The sequence below is a fragment of the Hibiscus syriacus genome, unplaced genomic scaffold (genome assembly GCF_006381635.1).
Source record: "Hibiscus syriacus cultivar Baekdansim isolate YM2019G1 unplaced genomic scaffold, ASM638163v2 tig00110940_pilon, whole genome shotgun sequence".
NCBI classification, from domain to species: domain Eukaryota; kingdom Viridiplantae; phylum Streptophyta; class Magnoliopsida; order Malvales; family Malvaceae; genus Hibiscus; species Hibiscus syriacus.
Window position 1 is genome coordinate 1,462,301 of NW_024062923.1, and position 9,101 is coordinate 1,471,401.

Consider the following 9,101-nt stretch of genomic DNA (forward strand, 5'->3'; position numbering starts at 1 on the left):
AAGATCTAAGCTACCTTCAATTAACATAATTACGATTAGGTTCCATACGCTTTTCCTTGGCTTAAACTACCATATTCCTAGGATCTACAAACTTAAATAGATAAAAAGATGTTTAAGAAGCACGGATTGTATTATATATAAGTATGTTTAGTATTGATAGATTTTAATTGTAATGATATGTTGAAATATAAAAATAGATAAAAATATTTTTTTATTACAAAAGGGATTTAAATTAAAATAATTTAGTTTATATAACATAAAAAATATCCATATATACAGAAAGTATGTTTAGTATTGATAGATTTTAATTGTAATGATATGTTGAAATATAAAAATAGATAAAAATATTTTTTTATTACAAAAGGGATTTAAATTAAAATAATTTAGTTTTATTAACATAAAAAATCTCATCCATATATACAGAGAAACTGGCTGAATCTTAACTTAATTGACATATTCATTGTCATAACATCTAAAAGATCATAAATTTTAACATCAAATAACCTCTGAATTAAAGAATTTAGGAATAATATATAATTCTAGACGTCATATCTAATATAGGTATATAACAAGAATTTCAAATAAATTCGGTGAAATACTTTATATGCATATTTATAACATGAAAAATTAAAACATAAGGAATAAATCTTACATTTAAACAAAATATTATAATTTAATTTAAAGTTATTTTCTTATTTGCTCTTAAATTAAGATATATCTTTTCTTTAATCCTAAGCCTTTGGACTCAAAACCACTTGTTAGCAATATCAAGAAGAATGGACCGACTATTACAACTTAATTGAATCGTGTTTTTGAAGATTTTATGTCTCTCTAAAATAATTCACAAAATTCTATCAAACTATTATTGTATTAGAACTTAATTGAACTAACTTACTTGTACTTACCGTTGCTTTAGATTTTATGAATGACTCTTTTCCATGTAAAAAGAAGAAGAAAACCCAAAATAAAATATTTAATACATTACCGATCTATTCTTTTAAATATCTACCTATTTTTTTATAAATAAAATTAAAATTTTATTTAAAAAATAAGTTATAATAAAGATAACACAATCACAACATAAAAATCTAAAAGATGTGGAGGGAAATACAATCATAACCTTCCTTAAATATATATATTTTATCTTCAAACATAATCACAATGTTGATGTAGTCGTAGAGATTGAGAGAATCAATCTAACAGATTGCTCCACCAACGATTTTGAATGTATCGATAAACCGTCGTAAAAGAAAATCTGATTATATGAGGTCGTTGACTTTTCTTGATCAAGAGATGATTATGATAAATGCAATATGCAACGCCAAACTATTGTAATAATAAAAAAAGGCTTAAATATACAATAGGTGCTCAAAGTATGTCTGTTTTTCTAGTTTAGTGTCTAACGTTTTTTTTCTTACAGTTTGGTGCCTAACGTTTCATTACGTTACTCAAAATGGGTCACGCCGTGACAGACCGTTAGTTTTCTCCGTTAAGTGACATGGGTCACAATCTGGTAATTTTAAAATTTTATTTAAAATTAAAAAAATTATATATTTTTTTAAAAATAAAACACAAAAATTTTGAAATAACCCCAAAACTTTGAAAACATTCAGTTCAACCCATTAACCTTTAAATGTAACACCCCAACCCGTACATGACCCAAAACCTTTAAATGTAACACCCCAACCCGTACATGACCCAAATACGAGTTCGAGATGTCACATTGACTTTTTAAAACAATTTCTTTACAAAATAACTGGACATTTGAACTTATATTAAGAAAATATAATAAATACTATTAAATTATGCTTCATTATAAAAATTTAAGGAAAAAAATACGTATTTGTGAACAATACTATACGGTATGAATAGTACCGTGAACAGTACCATGAACAGTGAAAAATTTCGAATATAAATTGTGTATCGATGCACTGCTATAGTAACTTTCGTAAAAATATGTATAATCTCGTAAAAATCTAAGCTTTCATCTGTATAAATTTTATCGATTACATATATGCGTTTAAAACATTACAAAACTCAATCGTATGACTTTTCAAAACCGATTAGAACATATCGGATTTAATCCTTATTTACATGTCAACCACTATCATTATTACAAAATACATACTATACAATTCTTTTTGATGATCTTTGGAAAGGATAAACCGACCTGTCTTGCATAACTTTTACCAATCTTCCTTTTCTCGGAACCTACGCATGAATAATCACACGCTAAGTCTACGACTTAGTGAGACATATACACAATAAAAATAATGCATTTCATATCTATATGAACATATCATCTACTCATTCAATCATGTCATATGATTCCATGTAAAATAATAAAATGATAACATGTAATAATGCAAACACTTTTATACCTTTTTGTAAGCCATGTATTACTGAGAACTCAAGGTATTCGAGTACATTGAGGTTGTACACTATGTTGTCACCACAACTCGTATGTGTCTCACTAGGGGCTATGAAATTTGTCCAGAAGGACCTATGTACTGTATTTATCCCAAAAGACGACTCCTTAAGAACCATATACATATTCCAATGGATCAAATATGTCTCAAAAGACCTTGTAAATATTCCAAAGGATACATATATGTCCCCGACCACGTAGAACCCTCGACTCTTGGCATGCCAACTATACCTATAGCTCTCGTATCATATACCATGGTCATTATTCTTGTATTTCATATGTTCATGTACCCATGTCATTTCTCTTGTGATCACATATACATTTTCTTCTGTCACATACCACATGTATGTGTAAACATCTATGTCATTTCATATAACATGTAATACATATTGCATATTCATGTAAGCATGTAGATCGTGTAACATATATAGTAACATACATCCATTTCTATGTACTAATGCACACATAATAATCACAAAACATTTTAAAAGTTACTTCTTACCATAGTAACTCCGTCATTGGCTCATCGCAAGACAATGTTTGATCAATAACATAAGTACAATTTAAATTGCACTCACCTTAGCCTTGCTTTGATTCGATTCTAATTCTTTGATTGTTCCGGAACTTGTTTAGGCTCAATATCTACATAAACATAATTTCCGAGACAATTATCAAAAGCCTAAACCTTATAACTTGATATTAATAACTCAAGCTAGCTTAATGAACCAAAATTCCATTTTTCCTTTAGGGGTGTATCGATGCACTATGGGTGCATCGATACCCAAAATAGCTTCGAATTTTCCATGCATCGATGCACCCCTTAATGCATCAATGCACCTTCAAATTTTATCTTAGTGCATCGGTACACACATAGTGCATCGATGCACCTGCCCAGAATAAGCTATTTCATCAGAAAATCATCAACACTTCTCTCAAATTTCATATATAAAATCCTTATCATGCTACTAAACTCATCTATAACAACTTTAACTAATTTCTATCATTCCAACACTTTATAATCTCCCATATTTCATCCAAATTCTTAAGGTTAAGAATCATACCAAATTTTTCATGTTATCCAAACTTAATTCTAACACTTCTAACTTCTTATTCTCATAGATGACAAGTCAAATTCATCCTCCAAATTCATTAAAACCTTCTTATTCAAAATTTCACTTAAAAACCCATTTTCTTTAATCTTTCATAACTCCTTTATCTTTTGATTTTAAGACAAATTAAGCTTTCCTTAAGATTAATTATCATCTAAGGATCAAAACCCAACTTAAATTTCAGCTAATAATCAACAATGAAGAAATCTTACCTTTGCTTGAGCTCTCACGTGGAGGAGGAAGAAGAAAGAAGATGAAGAAGAGAAGTGAAGAAAATATCTCTTTCATCTTATCCCCACCTCCCATATATCATTTTCAAGTCAAATGACCATTTGCCCTTTCATTCTTTTAATAATTACTAACAACTTTCAGGAAATATCTCCACATAAATCATTGAACTATTCTACTTTTATCCTCAAATTCTAAAATTTTTACAATTTACTAACCCGTAGTTTGGGATGTTACATTAACCCCGTCACCGAACCACCCTTCTCCCGACCGGTGGTGGTGTACATCGCCGCTCCCCCGAACTTAGCAACAACCGACGACCTCAACCCATCCTGAGATCACCTGAAACCGGTCACTGTCGAACTTAATCGCAAGGAAACCATTCAGTCGCCCACCTCCAACCTCAGCCACCTCTCGTCGGGAGTCATCCGCCTAGCCAAGTGGAAGAGTCGTCCCGGACCGGTCATAGCCCAGCCATCCACTCGCCTCCAGTCACTGCTGTTTCTGGTGGAATGGCGTTGAAAGTCCAACAAAAAGCCCCCATCACCATTCAATTTTTACGATTTCCTGCCAAAATTGTCGCCTTTCCGCCTCACCGACATCGATGCTGAGCTCGCCGGTCCCGTCTGACCAAAACCCAACTAGTTTGGTAAGCCACTGTCACCGACCGGACGAGCTTAGAAGAGGGTTGGTCAAATGATTTAGGGGTTAAGGTTGAAATAAAGGTTTTCAAAGTTTTGGGGTTATTTAAAAAATTGTCTTTTTTAAAAATAAATATATTTTTTAATTTTAAATAAATTTTTAAAATTATCATATTGTGACACATGTCACTTAACGGAAAAAACTAACAGTCCGTCACGACGTGACCCATTTTGAGTAACGGAATGAAACATTAAGCACCAAACTAAAACAAAAAAATGTTAGGCATTAAACTATAAAAACGGGCATACGTTGTACACCTTTTGTATATTTAAGCCTAAATAAAATCATACCATAAAAGCATAAAAAAGTATACATCAAAATAAATAAAAACCAATTCTTTAAAAATATGTGAAATAAAAGAATTGAGTGATGTTTTTTTAAATTTAAAAATAAAAAATGAATAAAAAAATTAAGAATAAGAGAGACGAGAACACAATGACTTTATTATATATCAATCTTTAGAGTTCACCAACAAATAAGAATTCAATAGGAAAACATGCCATTCGAATATAATAAATAAATAAACAAACAGAAATGAGACATGGTTTTATTAATAAATGGCATTTTTGTAATTTTATTCCAGTTGACCAGAATTTCAGTCGGTAATCACTTTACACGTTACCCTCCGTTGTTTATTGCGGAAGCGGAATTCTCGGCAAAAAGAAAAGGGTAAAATTGGAATTGAATTTAGTATAAAAAAACAACCCGCTCTTCCGAGTTCATGTCGTTCAAGCGAAGCTTTCTTTCTTCTCTTGCTCTGAACTAATTGTCTCTATTCGAGGAGCAGTTTTTGAGGTAAAAGAATGCGAATTATTCCAGTTTCAAATCCATTTTCTTTTCTTTGCTTTGAATTTTATCTTTAATGATCTGGATACCCTTTGTTTCTGCTTGAAAAATATCTACTTTTTAAACTTGTTTTTTTCTTGATCTGCTTCTCCACTTGAAAAGATTAAAAATTTCTTTACCTTTTCCACCTTGATTTTTCTTTCATTAAAATGGGTAGTTTTTGCTTCTGTATGAAAGTGTCATTTTGGTAGTGAACTAGACACTTCATAATTTGAATCTTTTTGCGTGGTAGTTCTTGATCTGAGTCATAACTTGTTGCTAGTCTACATTGTTTTTTTCTTTCTTGAATCAAAGCATTTACTTTCCATATTACTAGACTGAGCTCCTTTTGATTGGTTTAACAGAAACAGATCCGCTTGCCGAGTTGTCTCTTTCGGTTTATATGTAAATAGCGTTCATGTTTTGGTTATGAAACTTGAACTAGAACTTTGATTCAAGCTAATTAGCTATGGATCTGAATGGATTTATTTTGATTTCCATTAGCTTGTGTTTTGAATTTTGGATCTACCATTTTGCTATTTTAATATGTAAATAAGTTTGTAACTGAAATAGTTGTCGGTGCTTGAATGGATGCCTGGGTCAGATCTGAGACTATATTTTCCTGTAATTATTGTTTTCTATTCTATGGCAAAAACTTGTGTATGCATGTCATGTCAGTATTTTTCCGTACTGCTATTTGATCATAAACACAACAAAAATTTATTAAATGGTCCAGTTTTCTGAAAATAAATATGATGTGTCTAAACACAAGTTTTTTTTGTTTATGCTTTTGGGAAGATTTGAGGAATGTTTTTCGCTATTGTGTTTTGATTACTGATCTTTGTTTAGGTAATAGTATAAAAACAAAATGGTGAAGATCTGTTGCATTGGAGCTGGCTATGTTGGTGGGCCAACAATGGCTGTCATTGCACTTAAATGTCCATCTATTGAAGTAGCTGTTGTTGATATCTCTGTGCCTCGGATCAACGCATGGAACAGTGATCAGCTTCCAATCTATGAGCCTGGTCTTGATGGTGTTGTGAAGCAGTGTCGTGGGAAGAACCTTTTCTTCAGCACCGATGTTGAGAAACATGTGCGTGAGGCTGACATTGTCTTTGTCTCTGTCAACACTCCGACCAAGACACGAGGGCTTGGAGCTGGCAAGGCTGCTGACCTTACATATTGGGAAAGTGCTGCTCGCATGATAGCTGATGTATCGAAATCTGACAAGATTGTGGTTGAGAAATCAACAGTCCCTGTTAAAACTGCTGAGGCGATTGAAAAGATTCTCACCCACAACAGCAAGGGATTCAGGTTCCAAATTCTTTCGAACCCCGAGTTTCTTGCTGAGGGAACTGCAATTCAAGATCTTTTTAACCCTGACCGTGTTCTCATCGGAGGCCGGGAGACCCCAGAAGGCAACAAGGCTGTCCGAGCATTGAAGGATGTTTATGCTCACTGGGTACCAGAAGACCGAATTCTCACCACCAACCTCTGGTCTGCAGAGCTTTCCAAGCTTGCTGCCAATGCTTTCTTGGCTCAGAGGATCTCTTCAGTAAATGCCATGTCTGCTCTTTGTGAGGCAACCGGAGCTGATGTTACACAAGTGTCATATGCTGTCGGTAAGGATACAAGAATTGGACCGAAGTTTTGAATGCTAGTGTTGGCTTCGGTGGTTCCTGCTTCCAAAAGGACATTCTGAATCTGGTTTACATCTGTGAGTGCAATGGCCTTCCAGAGGTGGTGAGTATTGGAGACAAGTCATTAAAATTAATGACTATCAGAAAAACCGTTTTGTTAATCGTGTTGTTTCCTCCATGTTCAACACGGTTTCAAACAAGAAAATTGCTGTTTTAGGGTTTGCTTTCAAGAAGGATACCGGTGATACAAGGGAGACCCCAGCCATTGATGTATGCAAGGGGCTTTTGGGAGACAAGGCTCGGTTGTGCATATACGATCCACAGGTCACTGAGGACCAGATTCAGAGGGACCTTACCATGAACAAGTTTGACTGGGATCATCCCTTCACTTGCAGCCCATGAGTCCCACAACTGTCAAGCAAGTCACTTGTGTTTGGGATGCTTATGAGGCAACAAAGGATGCTCATGGAATTTGCATTCTGACGGAGTGGGACGAATTCAAGACTCTGACTTCAAGAGGATATATGACAACATGCAGAAGCCAGCTTTCGTCTTTGATGGCCGGAACATTGTGAACGCGGAGCAGCTGAGGGAGATTGGTTTTGTAGTCTACTCGATTGGTAAGCCACTGGATGCATGGCTCAAGGACATGCCTGCAGTGGCATAAATGTGATGCATGCAAGGCTGATAGATGCTTATGATCCGTGTCAACGGATTAAAGTTTGAGGCTGCCAGTTCGATTCTTTACTACCATTTTTTTTCCAACAAGTTTTACTGTTCCTTTGCTTCCCTTCACCGTGGTAGCCAGCATAGTTGGAATTTTACCATCATGGTGAAGACAGTAAACGGCCCCTGTTGTGCCAATATTCAATAATGTTTACATTTCTGTTGTTTGTTAGAAAACTTGATTATGGTTGGATTTATTATCGCGTCATCTGTTGAAATGATTTTACTCTCAAAGTCAAAAGGGGTATGCATGAGTAGTTGCATTTTGCTTTGACACAAATGAGTTGCCAATATTTAGGCAAAAGCTTCAAATGTTTCTCCCTTTCCATATCTTTCCCCTTCTCTGCAAATGAGCACAAGTTACTACACTGAGAATCATCTGTTGAAATTTATAAATTCGCCTTACTAATATAAAATCATGTGTCCAGATGTAACTGAATCTAACAACTAAGCTTCATGTGGCATAACACTAGAACGTGAATAAAAGATGAATAAATAAATAAATAAATAATAAATATTCGAGCACCCTTTAACTAAAGAAAAACTTCTTTTTATAAAATAATTATTCCCACCCAACTTGACTCCCACGTCGCATTGGATATGATTTGTATAATAGGATTCAATCTGATTAAAATTATTATTAAATTTGTAAATATATTTAATATAATTATGAAGATATAGAGATATTTGACATCCACAAGAGAAGCGTTACGTAATTCTCTTTTGTATACACTGATATATCCACCTTGGCCTAACTTGTGTAGGAAGTTATTATTACTTACCAAGGATTACTTTGAGCTTGAAATTGAAGGAAGCTGTAAGCAGAGGAAAAGCAAAACAAGGACCAATTTAAGTCAATTACTTCACTATTTGAATAATTTACTTAAATAACTTCACCTCACACTTCAACTCTGCCTTCTTCAAGGGCCAAGACTTATTTACTTCATTCGAGGCTAAACAGAAAGCGAGAAAGGATGTTAAAATTAATAATGCAAAATTAATGAAATTCAGAAATGAACTGAAACTTATCATAGTTTCTTTAAGCAATGTATTACTTTAAGGATTCATAAAAAATGATAATGCAAGTATAAACATTTGATATAACTTTAATCAACCTGCTTTTGAATCCAAGATTTTATGCTAAGGACATAATTGTAATATCCCAAAAATCGGGTCAGTGATCATAGTGAAATAATTTAAAATTGGTAGGCTTTAATTGAGTAAATTGAAAAGTGTAAGGAATGATTTAGGAAATTGTGTTAAGACTAATTAGTAGGGGGAATGGAAGAATGAAAGGACATTTTGGTCCTTTAGATGAAATGAATTTCAAATTCATTTTTTATTAGGGATTTAAGTGATAAAAGGAAAAAGTTAAAGAAACTAGCTATCTTTCTTCTCTTCTCCTTCTTTCCGTGACCGTGCTCTCCCCATAGCCAAGATAAG

The 9,101-nt window shown here is 33.5% G+C and overlaps 1 pseudogene; it reads left to right on the plus strand.

Moving 5' to 3' along the window:
• The first annotated feature begins 5,066 nt into the window (after positions 1-5,066).
• On the plus strand, positions 5,067-7,932 carry LOC120147728 (annotated as a pseudogene).
• Positions 7,933-9,101: the final 1,169 nt, after the last annotated feature.